General features: G+C 44.7%; 1 pseudogene; it reads left to right on the plus strand.

Moving 5' to 3' along the window:
• Positions 1-9,797: 9,797 nt before the first annotated feature.
• On the plus strand, positions 9,798-14,008 carry LOC146172286 (uncharacterized; annotated as a pseudogene).
• Positions 14,009-26,685: the final 12,677 nt, after the last annotated feature.

Raw genomic sequence — 26,685 nt, forward strand, 5'->3', positions numbered from 1 at the left:
AACTTTCGGAGCAGTAATGAGTAATGTAATTTAATTACTTTTTTGCGGTTATCGGCGATGTAATAAGTAATTTAATTTAATTCTTTTTGAAAAGTAATTTTGCCATGTATGCCCAGGGGCCCTATTCTCGACAATTCACCATTTTGTTCAAATTGTGACGTACTCCTGACGTGTGCATCAGGACGGTGCCAGGTTACGTAAGCACAAAATGGGGTTACGCATTCTGAAGAAAAAGAAAAATAAGATGACAGAAAAAAGCGCGCGGTCGTCTGCTGCTATATATTGGTGCCAAGTATGAAAAATGATGGTGGTCCATCGGGAACCGATATTCTGCGGCGCATCCGTGATTCTGAAGCCTCGGGTTGCAGTGAGGCGAGTGAAGTATATTGTGGCGTTGCGGTATTTGTGTGTCATGACATACTTGCGGTCGAACATGCGACATCAGCTACGCATGGCATCAACTATACGCATCAGCTACGCGCGAGTTTCAGCTGAAGAGCAAGAACGGCAATGGAATATTCGCAGTGGGTTGGTGCAAAATGGGATCGGAAAGTATCATTGCTGTTCATAAGCACCGATGAGCTTCCAAATTCACTTAGCGGCTTTTAAATGCAGGAACTAAGGCGTTTAAGGACTTCGTCATAAATAGAAGGAATCGACAGATTTGCAAAGTAGCTCCAGCACTGATGAAGAGGCGCCGGCGGAGCCGGTAATGTCACCCTCTGAGGACAACGCTCGCGGTCTCAAAGTATCAGTTACTGTTAGATACTGGCTAGGCTACCCACCTTTTCGAAAAGCCGCGTTATGACCAGCTACCGTCAGGTCAGCAAGTATGCTTAAAGTTCTAACATATTGTGTCGGCTTGAGTTGTGTAGAGCGCGAAGAGCAGCGCCGAGAGAGAAAGAGATGTGCCACACACACACGAAGTGGAAGGCATACGCTGGGCCTCACACCTAGTCGGTGAAATTTTCATGCGCTGGCATGAGATAATTTCTTGAGAAACGCAAAATATGTCCGAGAAAGAGAACGAAACAGAAGAACGGAATAGCAGGAAGGTTAATTAGGCGATTCTCAGCTTACCGTACACGTGCAGAAAGGGATAAACGGACACTAAGGAAAGAAAGCGAAAGATGACTGAGGAAATCATGGATGAAGCTAGGGCGGCGCTACGCGCGCGTATTCCTTACTGTAAAAACGGTAAAATGCAAATCAATGAAGAGAGATTATTTTCAGGCTGCATTAAAAAATAAAGGAATCAACAGAAAATGTCACTCATAACATCATATGATTAGAGCATACCGTCATAACGTGCTCCGGAGTACTTATTTTTTTCTAAACAATAAGCAAATGGTGAGCCCTCATGCATATTAGAAGAAAACTTTATATATGAAACACATCAGACGTGGCAAGCAAACATGTACCATGTACATGAACCATACATTCCTTTATTAAAATAGAAGCTGTGAGTATTTTTGTTTGTTATGCTCATCGTGGAAAGGCTGTTCAAATCATTAACATTGCAGTGAGTGCATAGTGCAAGGCAAAAAAGTCAGTGTTTAGGGCCGACGTTTGAGAAAGCCGTTGGTGATCCCTCGCTGCCTGTCGCGCGAAGTTCCTGCACAACCATCGAATCATATGACCCCTCAGGTTGTACTCACGAACCGATTAGACAGATAATTAGAAAGCATTGCGGTGCCCTCTGAAATTCATGATGGTTTGGTGGACGCTGTTTAACACAGAGACAAAGAGAAGAAAACACAGATTTGGTGCCTTTATTTATCTTCTTTTTTTTGTCTCTGTGTTAAAGAGCGCCCACGAAACCATCATGAACAACCTACAACTCGCCCAACTTCCCCTTCTGTTGCTCTCTAAAATGCCTCGTCTCGCGCAGATCAAGCGTTTGGTTTTCGGGCAGCATTACTGCGCATGGCAACGACGGCGCGGATCGATGGTTTCTCTACGAGAGATAAGCATTAGCAACGGGAGGGTACGTACGACCCTCGTGCGGCTGTAAATCTGGGTCTTCATTATTAATCCTCAAAAAGATGACACAGCTGATATGTTCCCTTATAACGCCGTTTCAGGGCTTTCTACAAATACAAGATGTGTCAGTTTTCTTCACCACCTACCAAACTCTTTACCAAACTGCGGTGAGCTAATAGCCGCCTACACTGCACATCGAACTCGCCACGTTTTTTTCGCGGCCGCCTCAAGTGGTTCAAAATGCGGCACCCAACTTAGGTAATTTGCGACAATGGCAGAACATTCTTTAGGTAATGAAACGTCATTTTGACATCATCATTAAAAGTTTATGCATGACGTATTTCCCGCCACACAGACGTCAGCCAATCAGATTTCAGGAGTTGGCTCGTGACAGTGGGCGATTCATTTCACCCCATTCGTAATGCAAGCGTAAGTGCTTCCCTTTCTATCATAGATACCTCTGTTTTCCCTCCACAGTTACTTATATATACCCTCCATGCATCATGAATACCGCTGCTAATAATCCGTTTTCACGCTCACGTCATTTTTACGTCACCGCAAAAAGCCACTTCGACACATCGAAATTTCGTGCCACAAATTTGAAACACGTGACTGTTCTGAGAACCAATCAGAGAAAGCAAATGGCGCCGAACGGCAGCCATGTCTGTCGAGAATAGGGCCTCATGCCAGAAATACAAAGCACTATTGTACTTATTTAGAATATTTCGTGTTCTCTCTCTCTTTTTTTTTTCACGCACTTTAAGCGTCGGCACATTTGCCCATACAAATGGTTCCGTTCGTGTGATATCCATGTCAGTCCGTCTTCTGCAGACTGAGCGCATTCAGTTCGCGCGGTTCATTTGCTGAAATCGAATTAAAATTTGCGATATACCAGGCATGTGCGTAGCCCTCCAGCTGATCGCACCATTTCGAGAAAAAACCACGTGGTATATGCCGCACAATTTCGGTCTTAATCCCCCGTCACTGTTCGAGCGATCCGCATCAACGCCGCTTTTATTTTTTATAACAATAGAGGATGCATTGCCCCCACAAAGGCGACGCGAGCTGGTCTTATGTATGCGCATGCTCATCACTTTACTCGGAAAGGAATTTACCTTATTTACTCGATTCTAAGCACCCCTCCCCCCTCCTTTCTTTGTTTGCTTTTTTTCACGCATGAGCTTTTTTCAGGACCATGATAGAGAGAGCCAAAACATTTATTAGTCACAAGTAACCTTCTTGGTCACAAGGCGGCCGCCGATTTGTTTTCTTGCACCTTCACGCCGCGCGCCGATTCCTCATTCCTGCGATGTAGAAAAAAAATTTGGTTAGATATGGATACCAGTGCTCCTTTTGGACCTCTTTGTGCGCTTGTGGTACCATAAAAGTTTATTTACTGTTCTGAGCAAGAGCCGCCTCGATAGTCTCCAATATGGCCACAAAGTCCTGCATCAATTCGATTCCCTGCTTGAAGGCGTCGTTTACTACTTTCATAACCTGCTCCAAGTGCTTGAAAAACTCGTCAACACTTTCCTTACCTGGAATAGGAAAGAAAAAGTAATTTTCCAGGTTAGGAATCACCCTTTGGCACACATAATTCGTGCGTCGTATTTCGCCCCCGAGCAGCAGTAAGTGCATCATATACATTACTGTAGTCATTAAACGCTGCACATCAATAAAACAAAAGCTCAACAATTTTTTACTTTGCATATCTTTTGCGTGTTCACGTAAAGAGAAAAAAAAAGATTGGAGGAAGGGCGAGAGCAAAGTAATACCCTTAAGTAAAGCCCCTCGTGGGTCTTTAAGGTAATAACATGAAATTAAATTCAGAGTAACTCCGCCACTTATTATGTAACGCTTCGACCATTCCGTGAGCGAAAACAAAGCGAGGGACCGTAGGGGACGGCGCCGGAATAATCGCGCAGCGCGAGCGTCTTCTGCGTTTCACCCGCAATGAAACGCGGCCGCAGAGCGGGTTCGATGGCTTGGAGCAAAAACAAAAAGGGGAAGAGGGGAAAAGCAGCTGCTAGTACTCTCGCACACACGCGCGCGCGCTTTCTCCTCCGGTGCTCTCGATCAGAATGTGCTGACTAGCGCCCACGTGCTGTGAATCAAGAGGAGAGACATTCGTCTAATTGAGGCCCTAGCCAACAGCACGCCATGGCCCTTCGTAGGGCAGTCTGCCTTAATAACCCGCTGTGCATAACCGAGTTGCGTCGGTTGCGCAAAGTCGGCCGCGATTGTTTAAAAAATGCACCACATATGCTCTGCGTTTAAATGTTTGCAGCATTTGTATCTGACTCATAATATCGACAACACTCTTCGAAGTCAGCATGCATGAGAATTAAACGTGTATGAAATCACACGATCAATATATACTGTTCCGAATTGCATAGAAATGGCGCCGAGTGCAAACAATGGAGGCGTATTGCGCAGTGCACCGCAAATTTTCTGCCATTAGCGCGTCTTATACAAATGTCTGAAGAGCTGCACGGAGACTCGAAACAAAAGGAAAACAACATTAGCACGCTGCTAATCCAATAAAGCATATACTTGCCAGTGTTCTCCATTATCGCCTGTATCACAGATGTGTATCACCGATATACCTCGAGGCTATGACTGTGCAACTGTGAGTTTGCCATGGATGGATGGATGGATGGATGGATGGATGGATGGATGGATGGATGGATGGATGGATGGATGGATGGATGGATGGATGGATGGATGGATGGATGGATGGATGGATGGATGGATGGATGGATGGATGGATGGATGGATGGATGGATGGATGGATGGATGGATGGATGGATGAATGGATGGATGGATGGATGGATGGATGGATGGATGGATGGATGGATGATAGTGGCTCTGCCCTTTGTATCGGACGGCAGCTTGCGCCGCCTAGCCAAAAAATTAAAAGAAATATATTTATCTCTTCCCCATTTTTAGCTTCTAATTCGCCCGTATCTGCCCTACTCCCTTTTTTTCCTCTCTTTATTCTCTTGACTTTTTCCACCAATCCTCTAACCTCTCTTTTGTTATCAGAACGCGTTCCTCATCCATTCGTCCATCTTCCCCAGCAAATCCCAGCGCTCTCTCCAGATCTGTCGCTTTTTCCGCGGGAAGGGCAGGACTAAGTTTTTGGCACCTTAGAACAACATGTTCCGTTGTTTCCTCCTCAGTTCCGCACGCCGCGCATAATATATCTACTTCCTGAAATTTTTTCCTGTACGTTTTTGTTCTGAGGGCCCCTGTCCTAGCCTCGAACAGCAATGAGCTCCCTCGTGAGTTGCCAACCTATGCGGGAGACAGGGTTGCCATTTGGCAGATTCTAACAGTGCTAAAATGTAAAACATTTCATGCTAAAAATAGCCAAAAGCTGGCAGTTTTTTATGTTAGCGACGGAGAGGGTGTACTGATGCAACTGTAGTGTTCATGGGCAACACTAGGTGCCCTTAATTAAGTGTTGACAATACCCATCAACAGATGGTGCTGACTTTGTATATAAACTGCTGCACACTTGAATAAAGACAGTCTCGTGTGGCATGAGCTGAGTAATCTATTCCCGCGGTCGTGCGCCGGCCAACACGACAACCTGGCGACGAGGTAATTGGATACCACGCAAGGATGGCTTCAGCCGCGCTTTCGCCAACGCCGCCTTTTCTCGCCACCCCGGGCACTCCTGCCATACCATGGCACCGCTGGATACGCCTATTCGAAAATTTTCTTCTCGCGTCCGAAGCTGCCGAGCTGCCTGCAACCCGCCGTCGAGCCCTGTTGCTGCACTGCTTGGGACCAGAAGGACAACGCATTTTCGATGCGCTTCCACCGCCAGTGACGCCCCAGTTGCCGCCGTCCAAGCAAGTGACCTCCGGAACAACTGCAACCGCCGAAGACGCCGTAGCGACGCGTCTCCCGGGCGAATACGACGTGGCCCGCGACACTCTGGCACGACATTTCGCCGAGACGCACAACGTTCGACTAGAACGCCACCAATTCCGCGAACGTCGTCAGTTACACGGTGAGTCCATATCCGACTTTGTATTCGCACTTCGAGAACTGGCAGCGTCTTGCAATTTCGGAAATCAAGCCAACGAAAACATGTGCGAGCAGTTAATTACTGGAGTCGCATCTCCACAGTTAAGAGAACGCCTGCTCTTAGAAGGCGACGCGCTCGCGTTCGACCGTGCCGTTGAAATTGCGCTACTTCGTGAGCGAGCTCAACTCGAGTCTGAAGCTTTCGCTAAACCCGTTCAACGCATCGTACAGCAGCAGCCACGCCGGCATAACGCAGTCGGATGGAACGCGCAAGATAACCGGCGTTTCAGCAATAACGACGGACGCTCCGGTAACCAGAACAGGCCCAGTTTATCACGCGTTCGTTCTTCTGACCAGCATACTTCAGACACGGACGCCGCCTTTGTTACGTTCAGCGGAAGCCGGAAGAAATGCGGTAATTGCGGTACTATTGGTTGCGATCCGTCAGTTTGTCCCGCTCGCGGTAAAACCTGCTTCGCATGCGGCTGCCGTGGCCACTTCATGCAAGTCTGCCGTAATCCCCGCAGCGCACAAGGACGACGCCCAGCTCAGGTCCGCGAAGTGGTACCTGAACAAGATGCACCAGGACTCGTAAGCATTCTCACTGTTCACGGAAACAAGAGCATTGGTGTTTACATTGACGTGACAGTCGCGCCAATCACTTCCAGTTCGCAAGCGCGCGCTGTGAATTTTTTAGTCGACACTGGATCACTGTGTCAATTATGGGAGAGGAAGAATTTCAAAGCATGTTCGAAGACAAAATACCCTTGACTAGCTCAAAACTTAGGTTGCTGGACTTCCAACGCAGGAAGATTCCTGTACTGGGCCAGTTTAGGGCTAGCGTGTCTTTCAAGAAAAAAACAGCTGTGATAACAATTCATGTCACACCCGGGCGGACTTCCCTTCTTGGTCTGGACGCTGTGCAAGCTTTAGGACTTTGTATTCTGGGCACGCAGCTACGTTGCCTGCACATGGCTGCCGAAGAAGGTTCAGAACCTATCAGCAATGAGATGGCAGGGCCTCCAAAATTCGGTATGCCAGCTCTGTTATGGTCAAAGTTTTATCATTTGTTCTCACCAGGCCTTGGACTGGCCAAGGGCGTTCAACACGAAGTCAAAATGAAGTCTTCTGTCCCTCCAGTTGTGCAGAAGCTCAGACGTTTGCCACTTTCTCTGCGCAAACCTGTTAGCGACAAGCTTGAGCGCCTTCTTTCTGACGATGTCATCGAAAGGGTTAATGCCTCTGAGTGGATCTCTCCTATCGTTGTAGTCCGCAAGAAAGACGGCAGCATCCGCCTTTGCGTTGACTTGAGGGAGGCAAACAAAGCTATTGTTGTCGACAGCTTTCCGCTGCCTCATATGGAAGAGCTATTACACTCGCTGAATGGAGCACGCTACTTATCGAAGCTCGATTTGGCCTCTGCCTATCATCAAGTCTTACTTCACCCCAACAGCAGAGACTTCACTGCATTTATAACGCACGATGGCCTTTTTCGTTTTAAAAGGCTGTGCTTCGGACTAGCATCGGCTCCAGCTGCGTTTCAGAAACTCATGACGACGGTCCTGCAAGGATGCAAAGGTGTCCTCTGCTATCTAGACGATATCCTCGTTTTTGGCAGAACTGAGGCAGAACACTTGAGGAACCTGGAGCAAGTTCTCCTGCGCATATCCGAAGCTGGAATGAAACTTAATTAAAAGTGCATCTTTAATGCATCTGAGCTACCGTTCCTTGGGCATCGAATCAGTGCGGAGGGAATAACACCCCTACAAGATAAAGTAGACGCAATTGTCCACGCTGCCACCCCTACAGATGCAAGCATGCTGCGTTCGTTCTTGGGTCTGATAGAGTACTATGCCAAGTTTATCCCTTACCTGGTTGAAGAGGTAGAACCTATGCGTAGGCTACTTCGCAAGAACATTCGTTTTGAATGGGATGACGCTGCTGAAAAGAGTTTTAAGAAAATAAAGAAGCTTCTTGCTTCACACAAAGTTCTGCGAATGTTCGACCCGACGCTCCCAGTTATTGTGGCTACAGATGCGTCTGCGTATGGCTTGGGGGCAGTACTACAGCAAGCTGACGGCCCACATGTTCGGACTGTTGCTTTCGCATCCCGAACGCTCACAGAGACAGAGCGAAAGTACTCGGCAGGAGAGCGGGAAGCCTTGGCCTGTCAGTGGGCGTGTGAGAAATGGCATATTTATTTGTGGGGACGACCATTCACTTTAGTAACGGATCATCAAGCACTAGTGTCTTTGCTTTCGACACAAAGCACAGGACAGCGACCACTTCGTATCACAAGGTGGACCGCTTGTTTGCTACGTTACAACTTCACTGTTCAGTACAGACGTGGGCAACACAACACGATAGCGGATGCCTTGTCCCGGTTACCTGTTGCAGACACAGAAAATGGCGTTCAAATTGAAGAGGAAATCGTGTCCCTCGTAACATCCTTGATCCACAAAAATGACCTTCAACTTGCTACAACCGAGGATTGCGAGCTACAAGAAGTTGCTCATTTTGTCCAGACATCATGGCCACCCAAGAAAAGATTGACAACAGAGTTGTCTTCGTATTATGAGGTTCGTGAGGAACTCTCCATCGCCGACGGCCTTCTTATGCGCTCGGAACGCATTGTAGTTCCAGCGAAGCTCAGAGCTACGCTTGTTCAGCTGGCCCATGAATCGCACCCGGGAATAGTGAAGACAAAACAACGTCTTCGGGAGAAGTACTGGTGGCCAGGCCTAGACAAACAGGTTGAGACTGCTATCCGCAGCTGCATGATCTGCCAAGCCGCAGACAAAAGTGTCAAAACGTATTCTGCTCCACTGCAACCAGTGCCCCTTCCAGACAGACCATGGAGCAAGATAGCAATTGACATTGTTGGCCCATTTGAGCGTGCATCAGCAGACTGTCGATTTGTAATATCTTTAGTTGATTACTTTTCTAAATGGCCAGAAGTTGCTTTCTGCAGGGATGTGACCTCCCGTACAGTAATGGATTTTCTCCTATCGATATTTGCCCGGGAAGGATACCCTTATGAGTTGGTCTCAGATCATGGACCACAGTTTACATCCCGAGAATTTGAGTCATTTCTTCAAGACAGAGGAATCAAGCACATATTTTCTGCTGTGTATCACCCGCAAGCAAATGGCCAGGTGGAAAGGTTTAACCGTGTGCTCAAATCAAATCATATGTCCAGGTTGCCATATTGGAACAGCAACCAGTAAAAACAACTGTCACGCACTACTTGGGCATCTATAGAGCCACCGCTCATAGTGCCACTGAAGTCTCTCCTGCTGCGCTTCTGCATGACCGGCACATGAGGACATCCTTAGACGTGATTGGACATCCCACTCCGACTTTCTTCGCAGACCCCGCTCAGGAAATGTGCTCGCTTCGGAAGAGGGTAAAGGAGTACCAGCGCAAAAATAAGGTGTATGCTGACCGACGAAGAGGGGCCCGAGTACCAAAGTTCCAAGTCGGAAAGTATGTGAGAGTTAAGAAACCGGTCCCCGGCCCGAAAGGATCTCCAAGTTTTGGACCACCGCTGAAAATCCTCAAGCGAATAGGACGTTGGTCCTTCGTCCTGGAGGATGGGCACACCTGGAACTCCTCGCAGTTGACCGCAGTACCAATGGAGAAATCGCCACAGCATGCGGTGCTAGACGACGCCCACAGTGACCGAACTGCATAGACATCTGTCGAAACATCACTGCCGTTTGAGCCATGTCAGTCATCACCAGGTCAACTACAACAGAGTTCACAACACACGCGACATGCTTCAAGTGATGGTGATGGTGGTGATAGTGCTGGTGGTGATGGTGATAGTGCTGGTGGTGATGGTGCTGGTGCTGATGGTGAGAGTGGCGATAGTGCTGGTAGTGACAGTGCTGGTAATGAACCTGATGCCGAGCTACCAACACTCCGTCGGTCTTCAAGAAATCGGAGGCCACCTGCAAGATTTCAAGACTATGTGCAGTGACATTTACTGCTTGTACATATCTGTATATGCTTGGCACCTCCTTTAATAATTGTATATATATGTTTCTTTTTAGGGAGGAGTAGATGTAGTGTTCATGGGCAAAACTAGGTGCCCTTAATTAAGTGTTGACAATACCCATCAACAGATGGCGCTGACTTTGTATATAAACTGCTGCACACTTGAATAAAGACAGTCTCGTGTGGCATGAGCTGAGTAATCTATTCCCGCGGTCGTGCGCCGGCCAACACGACAGCAACCATAACACCCTGAGAGGAAAGCGTGCTGGAAATGGAGTGCTTTTTATTTAGGGGGATATTCAAAATGCTAAGTGTTCTGGCAACACTGGTAGCGACCGCCATGTTGTAAGGGGCGCAATCGGAATTTTGCCGTTGGATGCTGTGCGTGGAAGGTTCAGCAGGTGCCACCTTGGGAGATCTTTTAGCTTTCCATCATGCAGCATACGCCTTCAGCGTCAGTTCTGAAATGGTCGCCAGACCTCAGTGTGCTTCCGAAGCTAACCGATGCATCCCTGGAAGAATTTTGCACGCACAGTGATGCGTCCGGCAAGCAGCAGCGGAAGGCATACAATTTCGCCGTTGAGGCGTACGCCGAGCCTTCTTCTGTGTCAGCGTGCACGCCAGAGCGCAGGTAAGCACTTGAAAATCATTACCTTCACCAATAGATTGTTTGCCATCCAGAGCAAATGCGTAGTGCTTGCTGCTCGTCTTCAGTTTAGAGTTGTGCTGCTGTTTAGCTCCCCGCTGACAGCGGTATGGAAGTCAACTTTAGAACTTAATAGGCACGCAAGGCTTTGCTCTCACGAACAGTGCTTGATCCTCGATTGTACAACTGGACCTTTGCTATAGTGTCCTTTGCGAAAAGTTGCAGGACGAGCTTTCCGAGCCATCCCATCGTTCTCTCATAGTTTCTGTAAAGCAAAAACATCCCATAGAGCACGCTGTGTGAAACTTGAAGACCTGGTTAGCTTCAGATACCTTTGAACTGTTCCGTAATGAAGATTGAAACTTCTGGGATGATACTTGGCTTTTCAGGGGGCGCCAACTCATTATCTTGGATAACCTGGGTACGCTGATACGACGTACACGCTCTCACATTTTCCGAATGATGCCGCGTCCTTCGTTTTCTGCTTACTCGCCTGCCGCGGACTGGTGGAGTGCCGGCCGATAACTAGGAAGGCAAACCCTATGCTTTTAATATCTCATGCCCCACAACCTGTATTGCGTTGCTGACGGCATCACATACTCTGCGCGTTCGTTAAATCCACCCGTGAAGGTAAAACAACAGTCCTCTGTTTTTTTTTTTAATTCCATTCTACAAGTTGTTTTTTTTACCTAGTTTTAAAGATGGCATGTAATGTTTGAGAGAACCCTTGCTCTCTTTTGGTGGTTGGTTGATGTCCAGCTGAGCACTTGTGATAATATTCCAAGAGAACTGTACTGCATTTGATAACAGCACAATGGTTTATGTAATGCTTGATCTTTAAATTGCTTGCGTCGTCCACTTTCTACTGCAGCCCCGATGTCGTTCTTGCCCGCGGCATCTGCTACAGAAGCCAGAAGAAGACTGGAGCACCCTACCCTGTGAAAATCACACTAAAGAGAGATACGGATGAAATAACTGCCAGCATTTGTGAGTGTCCGGCTGGAAACGGAGTCTGCAGCCATGTGCTAGCTCTTCTGCAGCTCCTCACCTTCCTTCAAAAAGGCGGCTACAAAGAGGCGCCTCCTGCGCTATCTTGCACTGAGCTACCCCAGCAGTGGAGACGCCCTCGGCAAACAGGACTCAAACCAGCCAGTGTACAGACCATTGACTGGCGACGGGTGCATGATGGTGGATGCAGTGTGCCCAAGCGACTGAAAGTTTCGACGTCTGAATGCCAAAGTGAGGACAGTTGCCAAGTTGTCAACCAGTGAAAGAGCTTGGACAAACCCTGGGAGCCTTGGGAAAAACCTCATTTGCTTCCGTTCTGAGCAATATGCGACCTTTAGTGCCGACAAAATCTGGCTTTGCACCACCCGGCTCTCCTGCGACATACCACCAGTCTCTCCAGCCGTCTGGGTATGCAACTTTGCTGGGCAACCTGCTGCCTGGAACAGATTAGACATGCACTTTTCCTACCATTGAGCTTTTTTTGTCGATGTTGAAGAGCATGTCTTTGAAGAACGATGTTCAAGTGCAGAAAAGGCTATATTTGATGTATCTCAGTACCATAACTAAGAAGTTCTGCTATTTTGCGAAATGAAGGGGTGTTGTCTCGAGCATTTTGACTGCATCGTGACTTAAGTCATTGAAGAATACATTGCCTTTTTTTTAAGACAATGTGTCGCCAGATATGTGAAAAAAAGCAGGATTGTATGTCGGAATACGAGACTGTAGATGATATCAAGAAGAAAACAATGGCACTGCTGAAGGATGTGACACATAAATGCCCAAAACACCGTTTCCAGCTGTGATAGGTTTGTATGCAGTGGTACATAGTGTAGGATTGCATGTTGAAGGTGTCAGTAGTTATGAGGCTGGCGCACAGAACGAATTGTGATACCAGTCCAACATTTATTTGCTACGTCTTGAATTACTGCTACAAAATGTTAAGGAGCTCTGCGCGCTACAAGGTGCAGAGCAGTTGTGTAGAATAGTTGTTTCATGTGAGCGCACGCTACACAACATCCCAGTTGTGGCAGCCACTTGTCTATGGATGCAAAAAGTAAGGCGCCTGTGTACTTTGTGCTGTCAATGCACATTAAAGAACTCATTTTGGTCGAAATATCTGGAGCTCCTCATTGTGCGTACCTCATTCTAGAGTGGTTTTAGGACATTAATACTCTATAAACCATCTAAGGTGCTGCATAAATCACTAGTGCCTAACAAGGTCTTTGTATCCATGATTCTATAGCTTAAACAGCATTATTTTCTTAGCACTTATCTCCTTACTTTTAATGCTACAGCTTTCCATACATTAATTATGGTAGCTGACGGGAACTAGGTGCTTGCTAAGCAAAGGATTACTCTAACTTTTACAGCCGTAGCCAATACGTGTACCTGTATAATCTTTGTCTTGGTTTATATACCATGCTATTGGCTGTACAGCTATCATCTCAAATAACGGGCATTCAAACAAGTGATCCATTTGCTTATGGAATTCTTTTTCTTCACATATACTAATCAATGAGCATAGCTCTCCTTGTCCGAATTGTTGTAACCTGGAAGTATCTGGCTGTCTATAGATAACAACATGCCGTGATTGAATCCAATCAGCGCTTTAGTTTCGTGCCTTATAGTGTAGCTTTAAATCTTACTTATTTGTAGGAAATATCCATATCGGCTTAAGACGCCCGTGAGCTAGAGAAGAATACGCAGCAACAAGCACAGAGTCAATCTTGGATTGACGCTCGCCGACACAGGCTGACTGCTTCAGCCTTTGGCAAGGTGATGATGAGGAAGGAGTGGACGCAGAAAGGCCTGCGCAACTTGCTCGACCCCAAAGACCTTTCCAGAGTGCGAGTAATTCAATACGGCAAAAAAAATGAGGCCATTGCTGTCAAGCGCTATGTAGAAGTGCTAAGAAAACTGGGGCATGATGTGACAGTCGAACACTGCGGCATTGTTGTTCCTCCTTCATGTCCGTGGCTGGGGGCATCACCCGACAGGTTGGTGTTTGACCCAGAAGAGGGAACTTTTGGAGTCCTTGAAGTTAAATGTCCATACTCGTTGAAGGATTCAGATGTGGAATCAATGAAGGCTTCTGACTTTTATGTTCAGTTTCTTGACAATGGTGAGCCTAGATTATCACGTGGTCATGAGTACTACTGCCAGTTAACCGGACAGATGGCTTTGACCTCCTGTGAGTGGGGGGACTTTGTCATTTTCTCTCAGGACTGGATAATCATTGAGAGGGTGCGCTTTGATTATGCCCAGTGGAAAGCAATGAAACCTTGCCTAGATTATTTTTTTTTTCAATTATATGCTGCAGTACTTCTGCTGTGAAGTATAGATCTCATATAGAAATCATGTACGTCACTCTTACTATGTTGTTTTGTGCACATTTTCTATTGTTCACCATCGAATCATTCAGTATGCATTGTTCATTGTTGCATTCCTTGTCACTGCAGTTTTTTTGCCCTTGGCTTTTTGTCTCAGTGCTATCTACTTTGTACTGTTTTGCACTGTTTCTTCTACTTGAGTTAACATTTCTTTATTTTATTTAACTGCAGTATATAATTTTAATCTTTGGCCTTCTAGTCTTCTTACCATTCCTGTATGAACCTGAATATATACATTTTTATACTGTTACCGACAGTCGACTGTCCCTTCAATAAATGTCACAGCCTAAACAGGTCACAACCATTGTTATGTTTCGCCCTACACGAAGGAGTACAGTGTTAGTCTTGCTGGGCTTCTTTAATTTGGGTAGCTACATTGCTAAGCAGTATGCTTCACAGTGTTTGCAAGGAGCATCAGTCTGTCATATTAACGGCCTTTGGGAAAAACTGGTGGACATATGCTCTTGAGGCATGCAATGTGGCTTCTTTGCATCTCCAAAGTTCCAGATATCACATAGATGTAGGGAACTCTCGTCCTTAAATTTCAGGGCTTCCTCCAGTATTACAAGAGCCCCACTACATGTCTTATAAACAAATCTTGTGAGATGTATATTTTTGACAATGTTCATTCAAATGTGAGCTGCAATGCCCATGGCTTTGAACTTGGAACCACTTCACCTGGCACCTGGTCATAAGAGCCAGGATCTGTACATTACTGGTTCAAAATGCTGACAGTGCAGTTAGCCAAAATGATAGTTACACGATATAGCAGTGCGATATGAATTGTGACACCTGTCACAAAATAAGATGGTGCTAGGTGACGTGGCTCGAGCCAAAATTCATGCACTCTATCATCTACGTGAAACAACTGCTGTATGGTGCAAACCGTCAAATGTTTAAGAGATTTACAGTGGCCATGTCATAAAGTGCTTGTTTTTGATATTTTTTTACTGTTTCTGGTCCATGCTACTGTTCGTCACTTAGAATGAGCTTTCCCAGCATGTAATGCTTCTGTTACAGAACTATTTTTGTGTGTCCTGCCTTGTAATTACACGCTTAAGTGGTGATTGTGTTGCATAGATAGCTTCTTGCACAATTCAGTGCTTACATCATGGAACTTGTTTATGTTAAGAAGTGGTGTATGGTACATAAAATAGCATATTAAAGCACACTGCAAGGGGAGATTCCACTTGTTAACTCTTCATTTATTGCACTGTGTACTACTATTTCGTATGTGCTTGACAAGAGCATGCACTCATACTCTGCTTAGCATGCTGCTCTAGTAGACTCTTGCTTAGAGATGAGGTCTGACTGAAAATTAGTTAGTATGGCAACCACAGTCCACATCTGATTAATTAATGGTGCCAGTGTGAGAGGAACAGGGCGGTCAAAAATGTGGAAGGACTTAATTCGCTGTATTCTTATCTCAACATGAATCCCGAGAGATGCAATTTCTTGTGTTGCTTTTACTTCTTCTGCAGAAAACTTCCTGTTACACAAAAATGGAGGAATGTTCAGGCCCACACCTTTCTTTTCTAGAAGATCTCCAATCTTGAAACCTTTATCAGCCATAACAGCATCTCCTGCATCAAATTGAAGGTTTAGAAAGCCACTCTGAATGACTAGTTCTCTGTCAGAAATTGAGTCTGTAAACAGCTCCGAAACAAAGGACAGAAGGCCATTTGGCATTATGCCGACAAGTCCTTTGAACGTGTTTCCAGACTTGTACGAAGAATATGTGCTTGACTGCAGTGCTAGCGAGCTGGGCACTGCACACTTGACTTCAGTCGCATCCAGAATTACTCTTGTTGCTGGATACTTTTCGACGAACACAGCAGGCATAGTTGCATCCACAGTTTCTCGTGGTGCCCACAGAGGTAAGTCTTTCAGCTTGGTATAGAGCAGACTGATCCATGCTGTGCATATCCTGGATATGGTTGCTTGCGAGATGGTGAACCTGTGAGCCAAGTCCTGCTCAAAGAGGCCAAGTCTTAGTCTGACCAGAACCAGACAGAGCTCGTCGTCCTTGGCCAACTTTCTTTTTCTTCCTTGACTATACAGGTCCTTTGGTTTTCTGCACTGCAAGTTAGTATTGTCATCTGGGTGGATATATTTTAGCAATGCGACAAAGTGTTTGTAATCGGGGAGCCCTATATGAAACATAAAATCCTCATTCGATTCTTTAATACGGTCCAAGCAGAAGGCAGCAGTTCTTGACTTTTCTGCTTCAAGCTGACGTCGCAAAACATTGTTGTCGCCTTCTAACTTATAAACTACCGTTTTAGCTTGTGCCAGTTCATTCCTTAAAGTACTACACTGTAGCTTCAGTCGATGAATTTCCTCGGCCTGTGTTGACATCAAAGCTTGCCCTTCAGCAAGGCAACTTTGCTGTGTTTGGGATAGCAGCTGCTCGTCTGCAATGCAGACTTCACTTTCCATTTCTTCCTGCGGTGTTGGACTCTATTGCTCTTGCGGCTTTGTCTTTCTTGACGGCAAAGGTGTGCGTGCTTTTGGAGCTTTTTCTTTTTTTGCGCGCGCGAACACGAACACGCTGGGAATCACTTCATCTCTGAGCATTCTTTTGCCACTTGCCACTCCTGGTATAAAGTCATCTCTTTTGAAGTGCTTTGAGCATACCTGTGTATGCATGGTGACCTGAAATAAAGGGCCTTCATCCCGTTTTATGGCAATAATCCATCTTCTGCGGAGAGCAGGATCTCGCGGAAATCCGTGGTAGGAAACCTGAACAATAAGTACAAGAGGGTTTAGCAGCGATGAAAGGGCACACAGCGTCAGGATTCTAATATTGCGCTGCTCTGACGGCGAAAAGAATGCCCTGAAACTTGAGCCCAAACTTAGTACGGACGAAGAAAGCTAAAATACAACTGAACGAGCCCAAGCTGCGGTAGAAATCGCCAGCGTTTTCGCTTGCATGGCGTTTTTCTCGCGGGAGAACAGCATCACTATAAACGCGATATACACGAACTCAGTTCACTTAAAAAAAAATGCTGCTGACTTCTCTCTCCCTGTCACAAGTTTAACTCGTAGGAATAGTTTTTAGAAACAAGGCGAAGCGTTACGCAGGTACACACCCGCGGGCCCGCGTGCACACACTTGATGGTGCCATTCAAGTGTGTGCACGCGGGCATGCAATATCGCGCATAAGCAGCAGCTTGTATTGAACAAAAACGAGTAAACGTAAACTACGAATGCACAGCGTATATTTGACACGGTGACACACGACGGCAAAAAAAGAAATCGAGGTTGACACGACGCCGAACAACTGGCAAAGCATTGAATGGACGGATGGCCGCGTTTCTTTTTTTGAATGGGGCGCGTGAACTCACCGGTAAGAAAAAAAAAAGAATTTCTACCTTGTTCCCCGACTCATCCTTGTAGCCTCGCTGCGTACACAAGGGGACACAGCAGTGGGAGGGCGTCGTTCACAAGCGTTTAGGGGTAGCTCGGCTGGAAACGCTGATTGGCCCAAAATTTGTGACGTCATATATGACGTCACAAACAACGTCATGGGTCACGTGATATATTATGATGTCATGTTCGGATGTAGGGCGCACGTGTTTTCCCTAGACTGTCCCTGGATTCCCCGTGCTTTTCAGAGCGCCCGGGCGCGGCCCGGCGGCATGGCCGGCGGTGGCGGCGGCGCGCCGCAAGCAAACGGCAGCTGCCCAGCCGATGGCCGTCGGCGGAGAGGCACGAGGCCTAGCTTGCATGCAGTGCGGACACCGCGGAAACGGCAGCGACGTCAAATAACATATGCACGCTTCGAGCAGCGAAGAGGTTTCCGAACCAGCTTGTCACACCACACGAATTGCCGGGGAAATCACAGTTTAATTGCTTTTCCTTTATCTAGATCTGTGTGAGACCTTTCGGCGACAAAAAGAATCGAGGTTCGCCAAAGCAGTGTGACCTGTTCGTAGGCCGGCCGGGCGAATTTTCCAGTGACAACTGCACATCATGTTTGCAGTGATTCCGCTCCTCTGCACATTTCCTATATTTGCAAAACGTTTCCTTGCAAAATAGCTTTCTCGGTGCGACGTCTTTCAGGCGCGCAGGCTGTCGACAACGGTCGTCCGTCCTGTTGCCACGCGTCCCGATATAATTCGGTTTTTTTTCTAAGCGAAATAGTTCATTATGAATTGTTTTAACCAGAAATGCGCTCGGTGACCGCTCTTATTGGCTAAAAAGGGTCTAATTTCCTCATTCGAAACTAATGCGCCGGCGAATGCATATGATGCCGGCCGGCAACACCGCGGCGCCGGCGCTATTATAAGCACATCCTAGCTGCAATAGCTAGCTAGTCCATGACTGCAGGGGGCAAAAAAAAAAGCTTTCAGGACAAAGGGAATAGAGATACGTACTAGGTCATTCGACTCTACAAATTTTTTAGGTCAGAATTGTGATGCTGGGAGTGATATGTTGATTAGGAAAAAAAAAACTAAATAAGCTGTAGTATTAAAGGATGACCTCTCACTGTTTTGGTTACCCTGTTGTTAAAAACAATTAGGTGCCTAATGAATATCCTATTCTCATTTGGGCTATGATTATTATAAAACTATGTAAGTCATTTCACATTAATCAGGGCTTGTTTTAGATGAAGTTTAATAAAGCAAATCCCCATCTTGCACTTGGAGCATAATGCCTTCATACCTCAAATAAAGTTGATGGAGCATATCATAAAGTCGCAATTAATACAACCGGATTTCACAACATTCAGCCTCAGGATTTCAGGCTAACAAGATGAAATGTTGTACATTGTTACTAAGGTCATGTTATATATTGGTAACTATAGGAGCATTATAAGATGTGCACTTTTTAAGTAGTACAGAACTATGCGTAGCCTTTAGAAAACATGAAAATATTGCAGCGTATATCACATGAAGAGTAATAGCATTGTATGTTTTGTGTGTGCCAGCATATGTTTGCTGTCAAATTGAGATCCATGTGATGCATGCATCTTTTAATGACTTAGTGCTTGTTCTAATGCAACGCATGGACCATTTCAACTTGTCATGCCTTCGCATGTCTAATATGTAATAAACAGCGTCTTACGTCTTCTGCATTTCTTTCACGGCAACAAGTTTTGCATCCGTCATATGTGTCAATTGTGATTTTTAACTGGACCTGTAGCCTGAAACAGACTGCTGACTGCCATCACAAATTTGTTTGTTATATATTTAAACTCAGGGTTTAAAGACAATTATTTATCAAACAGCACTTGTGAATATATCTAAGTGGACACTTTTTTAATTGCACAATGATGGCATACTAATGCAATGAAGAATAAGTTAATGTGGTCCACCATTTCAGTTTGCAAAAGACTTATGAAAGAGAAAGGTAGCATGCACTATAGCCAATTTTTAACAAAATTTTCTGGGCATATGCCACCTTTTATGCAACTAATATGTTAACGGCAAAAAAAAAAAAGAATTCTTATGCATTACTAAGGTGCAAAGATGAGTAAAACGAGCATTTGCTGAATTTCGGGCTGTGCAGACATTGCGGGATTGCTTTTCAGGATATAAAAAGGCATTTTTATATCCTGAAAAATATTTTATATCCAAATATTTTATATAAAATATAAAATATTTTATATTTTATATTTTATATATTTTATATTTTATATTTTTATATCCAGGCATTTTTATATAGGGGTGTGAGGACTGCACTGGGTGCAGTGCTCAGGAAAGTGTGGCTGGGAATGGGGGGGGGGGGAGGGAGGGTGGTAATGCAAAGAGTGCAGTTAGAGAAATATATGCAAGGAAATTCACATGCTGCAATACTGAGGGCCTTAAGTTCTTTTGCTCAAGAGAATGCTTTCTCTCTTTTGTTGCTGTAAGAGAAGGTTATTGTTAAAATGAGAGATACAATTGTCAGTCCATCATGAAATTAAACCTGGCGACCCCCACTATCACTCCGCTGCTGAAGACCACTTTGAGACTAAATGTATTCTGTTAGCAAGGCATCACTGCTCATTGGTACCTTTTTTATTTGCATGGAGGCTACAGTAGTCTGTGCCATTGCTTTTCTATGTTGCTTGCACCTATAGCATGCAGAACCTGAAGTAGTAAATGCTGCACAATTTCATTTGCAGACAAAGCACCTATACCTTTACAAAGTGGTGGCAAAGATGGATGATTTAAAGCTCTTTCTCAAAGATGATGTGTGGCCATAGTGTGCAAGGCTATTGAGCAGAAATTCATAAAATCAAATGAGCTCAGAGTATCAGTAGACAGGCCCCAGAAGTTCAAAAAGAATATGGTAGGGGAATGTGTCTGAGGTTCAGGGTTTTCATTGCAGGAAGAAAATAAAAGGGGCGATGCTTGAGTGCACTGGTAGATTTTGCCGAGCTCTGCATTAAATCAAAAGTGATTTTAAAAGCCGCAGAACATATCTGGTCCTCTTGAAGTGAAGAGATTTCTCCATTCTACTGAGGGACCTTTCAAGCCTTAAAGTATGTATTCCAAAGCTTACATCCTTCTACGACAAGCTGTCTGATAGAACACATTTCATCGAAATGCCTTGGCTGAGGAGACACCTCAAATTAAAGTGGCAAGCATTGGACTCGAAGAGGCCAACAGTTGGGCAGCATTGGAGTTCCCCAGATTGAGATTTTCTGGAGCCTCTCCCCAGCCTGCAACTATTCCTAATATATAAGTTTCTGTTGTATCCTGTGAGAGGAGGATGTGTCCTGTGAGGAAGAGGACCTATGATGGGTCAGTGCACGCTTTCAGATCTTGCATTATCATCTCTCGTAGGTGAGCTGGCAAAAAACATTCATTTTGACAAACCGAGTAGCAGCTTTGAAGCCTTAAAGACCGGAAAATGAAAATGTTGGCATGTCGGGTTATTTTTTTGCTTTAGGCTCTTTAGATCAATACCAGCTTTCAAAACAAGATTTATGATATCTGAAATTAGTTTCTCAAAGCAAGATGACTTCAGTGTTTCCCACTTTTTGTACACAAGCGATTTCTATATTTGATCGAGGGGTATGCTTATTTCATTTGTGCGGCAGGATTAATTATGCACTTCTCCCTCTGCAAAATTTGTCTTTTACAGCTTAGTGTTTGAAGGCCTCAATTGGTTTGTGGGGTTTAACGTCCCAAAGCAACTCAGGCTATGAGAGACGCCGTAGTGGAGGACTCCGAAAATTTCGACCACCTGGGGTTCTTTAACGTGCACTGACATCGCACAGCACACGGACGCCTTGCTTTTCGCCTCCATCGAAAAGTTGCCGCCGAGGCCGGGATTCGATCCCGCGTCCTTGGGAACAGTAGTCGAGCGCCGTAACCACTGCTCCACCCCGGCGGGGTTGAAGGCCTCAATTATGACTGCTTGTTTGTTTTCGTAACTTCAGTTCTCTTCTGTGTGTTCGAGTTGTCCTTTCACTATTAGCATGCTTACTTCTCAAATGGCATTACTACGCAAATATTTGCATGTGAACGCTCAGTCTAACATTCTAGCTGGTTCGTGTTTACTTTATTCTTTGTCACTGTGGCCGATGTAATTGCAGTTTTCTTGTGCATGTTCAAAGCTTTCAATAGTCATTATGAAGAGTTTGTGGAAGCATAAAAAATATGAACTACAATACAGCACATTGGCCAGTTCTCAAGGCTTTAGCTGGCACTGCGTTATGCCTGATGTAAACGAAATTGTTCACAATGGCACCGTGTTATAATCCTGGTCGCATCTGCCAGTTTGCCACTTTTTGGTTACTGTGCGTGTTACCAAGTATTTCTACATGCTCAAAGTTTGCAATTCTTGTGGTTTTTATATGCCTTTTTATTTGAGTTGTCCCAGTCTAGAAATTTATCTGTCAAAAACCTCTACTTAGTTCTTCACAAATACACCTTTCTTAAGAAGAGAAAAAATATGACATATGCCCCTCGTAATATAGCCTATTATCAGTTGTGGGGTATGCTTGTTACGCTGAAGTCTTAAGAAATGAAGGAAAAAAATGCCTCGGCTTGCACCATGTGCGATGCGAAAAACGAACTTCCTCCATCGAAGAAAGTCTTGACGCAAAGTAGTTGATGGTATTGCGCTCAGGTGTGTTCATGAAGAAGGGGGGGGGGGGGAGGGGGGGTTGCCCCACGTTATTGCACCGGATGTCGAAGACCTACACCATTGTGGGTTAGAAATGGAGTGCTTTCATGGGATACAGAGGAACGAATACAACCGGTCATGGAGACTGCAAATATGCGCCTTATCTGCACTTGTGCCCTCGTTTTTGTGTTCTTTCTGAGTTGTAAACCATCAACAGGTAGCAAGGCTCGCATGCAACGGGTATCTTATATGCATGAACGTTGATCCCAGTTGAATTCCAGTTGGGGATCCATTGTTATCCAACTGGTCTGGACTGGAAGTTTGTTCCTTAAACCACTTCCATCAGTTAGGATTTTCGCCTTGGTTGTTTCAAAGTAATGTAGAAATTTTGTCAGTGTTGTTCAAGGTACTGCCTATGAAGCAACACAATTTTACAAAAAAACAATGGTTGTGAGCCGCCTCATGCATTTATTTTTTCGTTTTGAAAATGTTTCAAGCGACAATAATTGCCATGTCACTTTGCGTAAAAGAAGTTCTAGCTTTTTACAGGAATGGTTTTAGAGTGTGTTAAAGAAAGAAAGTGTAAAGAAAGGTGGAATAGTGACATGTGGCCTCTTTTATGCATGATGTTTGTGTGCCGCACATGAAGTGAAAAGTTATCTCTGTTGGTTAACAGCTTTGCACTCAGTGGATTAGTCATGCAGTGTTGCATGACAGACCACCGAAGGCCCAATACATCCTACAAAAGACTAAAAATGAGAAAACATGACGATGAAGTTGAAGGCCCATGATCTGCCAGGAAAAAATGGGGTGGCTCTGAGAAGGACTTTTATATTGGCAGTAGTAATGATGGCAGTCCTCTGCTTTGTGGCTCTTCACTTCGCAGTGACAACACTGGTGTATATTGCACTAACACCTACTGTAGTTTTGATCATGCTGTCAGTTATTCTGAGAGCTGCGGCGGTGAGCATCAGCCAGTGCTCTAAGTTTAAAGTGTTCATTTGTAAAAGATGTGTTCTAGATCCTGTTAAAGAGTCTTGTATTATCCAATTCAGTTTCCAGAATTTACACTTTCTCTAGAAGCCCTCATTCCATTTAGGCATCTTTTCATTCTTTCCAATTAGAATTTTCAGTCCTAATTGAATTTCCATAATCAAATGTCTTCCAATTTCCAGATGACCTCCCAGTTGGAATAAATACTTAGTCTCAACTGCGTAGTTTTAACTCTCTGTAAAGGAGCAATTTATTTTTATTATGGGGTGCTAAGTTATGGTCATCTTACGGATTAGAATTGATATTCCTAATGAACATCCAAACTGAATGGACAACTGTTATTCATGGTGAAACTGGAATTCAAACTACATTTCAATGATGCATTGTGTGTGCGTTGGCTAAGATGTTAAAGGAAGCTGGTGCATTTCGCTCCCTAGTAAAAATAAACCCAAACATATTAGATTTCAATAGGCTTTGCAGTTAAAAATTTTGCAACTAATTTCAAAGTCCAATCTGGAGTCAATGATTTCAATTCGAGCATATTAGATAGTCTCGAGAGCTAAATTAAATGTTTCAGAGAGCAACTCATGCACTTAGGTCCTGGACCCATTTACAAAGGAGCAGCAGACGTTAGCTGCAGAGTAGGATAAAAAAATTTACACATTAAAAAAAAGTGCAAGAATTAGAGACCCTATGTCTAGAAGGTCTATTAATGCGAAAGTATTACTTCGCTATGTTTATTTATTTATTTATTGTAAGTACCTACAGCGCCCATGAGGCATTATTGTAGGGGGATACAACTACACACAATAACACATGCAAAGAAGATATAAGGAAACTTGTTAGCAAAGTAACACAACACACTGATAGAACACTAAATGAATTCTCAATTAGTATAAGTGATAACATAAAATACATTAACACAGCGCTGGCAAACGCACAGATTTCACAGATTTCTGTCCGCAGGCCGCGTCCGCACACCGCACCCGCATAACGTGTCTGCAAAATCATGTCCGCAGCAGTTGAGAGTAATTGAGAAGTGCTGGAGGTTAATGAGTGGTGTCAATCGATGGAGGGTGATGTAATGTTGCAGCAGCATCCGTTCTTTTGCATTGCTCCAATGCAGATTCTGCAGTGCTCTTTAACTTTGTAACATTTCTGATTTTAAAACCCTAAAAAGTGTTTTCATAGCTGTTTTCACAATTTCAGGAATGCCTGTTTAAGTTCATTCAGTGAGACCATTAGATTGTGTTTTATTGATTGCAGGTTGCACCAAGTGTGAAAGTGCGGGAGAAACCAGAGGTTGGAGTTTTGAGTTAAAAATGGAGTGGCTCTAAATTGCAGCAGTGCCATCGAGCAAAGAAAGCTTTTATTGTCCTGCCAAGAAAAATAGGAAACATGCAACAAGTGGCATTCATAGTTAAAGATAATTATACTGTATTCTGCACGGAGGTGTCATGTTGTAAACCGGCAGTCAATATCGGTTATGTAAGAAACACACATTTAATTTACTGAGAATTATCATTTTATTGATATTTGCTCTTGTGGTGCCTGCCCACATAAAACTGCAATATGGGGGACTTGCATAATTAAAGGCAAGGACAGTATCACATCAAGGTAAAGCTCACTCATTGAAATTTTTTTTTTATTTGCAGTGTTGTTTATATGAATTTCCTATCTCAAATGAAAAAAATTCACACTAAGACTTATGCGAGTTTCTACAAGGTCAATATTTTTATTATAGATCGGTACCCATCTCTTACATCATTTTCTTATTTCAGACTCAAAACAAAATAGTTTTTCTGTGTTTATTTCTTCATGAAATTGGACCAGGCAAACGATTTTTCAAGTAAATAATTTCAATGTAAAACAGTCTCATTGAGATCAAAGCCAGTAATAAACACACTATTATCAGCATACATGATGAGCTGAACACTGTTGAAATGAAATATGAAATATGTCAGTTATGTACAAATTCAGCAAAAGTGTGCCTAATACTCTTCATTGAGGTACTAAACAAAATATATAAAGGATGATTTGTTTTTGTTACTGTTCATCTGATTCTTTGAATGGGACTTGATTCAATTATTTCCAATACCTTTGCGAGTGCTGGTAATTAAAAAAAATATATCTACGAACGTGTGCTCCATGCTCTAGCAGATTTCATAGAGTTCCCCGATAGAATATTGAGCTTTTATATTAGCATTGTATGACATGTTAATTGGATGTGAAGCATGTTTGATGTTCACAAATGCATGCCATTTCTATAATTTCGACTCCCTTAATTGTACGAAATGTTGGCACAGAGCTGAACTGTTGCCATTGAATTGGACTCCAAATTGTTGACTGGGGGCCAATATCCAAGTTGGAAATGGTAATTTCCGATTTTGATTTGGCCTCAACTGTTTTGTTAAACTTTGAACAAAGCCATGCTGCCGCGCTGCAATCCATCGCTACGTACCTGGTTCGGCTAGAGCAGCTCTTGAGACACAGTGACAGACACAGAGACCAATTACAATTTTTATTTAAGAAACAGCCAACAAAAGTGAACTGAAAACATGGCAACCGCTCACCCCATACATGGTTGCTATACAAAGGCACACTGCACTTGAACCTTGTCTAGGACGCCTATCGCGTAGGATGCTTTCGAAAAAAAAAAAATCACGGCGTTCCCGTCTCAACGTTAGCGTGCTTGCACACGCGCACACAAAAAAGTTTGCTGCGTTTACCACGCAGACACGAGGCGAACGCGTCCAGAAAGGAAGCAAACCGCGCGCTCAGAGCCGGCGACCCCGGCGGCGACATGTCCCCGAACAGTGGCGCCCTCAGTTGAAATAGCGGGTGCAACTGTAAACTCCCCAAGGACGCGCTTGCCCATTGACGGCGGCGCGACGCAGCAGGCCGCACCCAGTGCGCTTCCATCGAGCGGCCGTGGCTGTGTCTTCTGCTCCCCGCCGCATCGAAAAGCATGCTGTCGTCTCTCCACGCTGCTTTCCAGCACGTGTTTGCGCGCGCGCGCTTGGTTGTTTCTCTCCTCCTCCGACCGCGTTCTGGCCGCCGTCGTGCTCCAACAAACGGGGCAAAAAAAAGAGAGAGAGAAAATAACTGGAATGAAAAAGTGACGGCGCGCTTTTTCGCAAAACTCGTATTGAAACGGTAACGGGATGGTTGTCGGCTTTTTTTTAGGTATCTCGTACCGCTCGTATCTCGCTCCTCTGTTTGTAACTGGCGGTGCCGCAGCAGCCATCGCGGAACCAAGTCGGCCTCAAGAAACAGATATACATCATTATTGCCATCACTTGGCGCTTATAAAGGAAAAACACATACGTCAATCGTTCTATCCTCATACGCGATCCTGCTTCGGGAGCTCAAAACTGCACATTCTCTAGAGGAGATAACTGAACTAGGGATTGCACAGCGTAGCTGTGGAATTAAGAAGACAAAGGTTTACTTGGAGAGATGCCCCCGTCTGCATGGAAAGTCGTCAGGCATTTCCTCGCTCTTCGTCTCGTGGAAAGAGGAAACTGCCGCAAAAATGGCATGCCTCGGCTTCTCGTCAGTGGC

The sequence above is a fragment of the Amblyomma maculatum genome, unplaced genomic scaffold, assembly GCF_055883805.1.
Source record: "Amblyomma maculatum isolate TAMU_Amacu unplaced genomic scaffold, ASM5588380v1 scaffold_13, whole genome shotgun sequence".
Lineage (NCBI taxonomy): Eukaryota > Metazoa > Arthropoda > Arachnida > Ixodida > Ixodidae > Amblyomma > Amblyomma maculatum.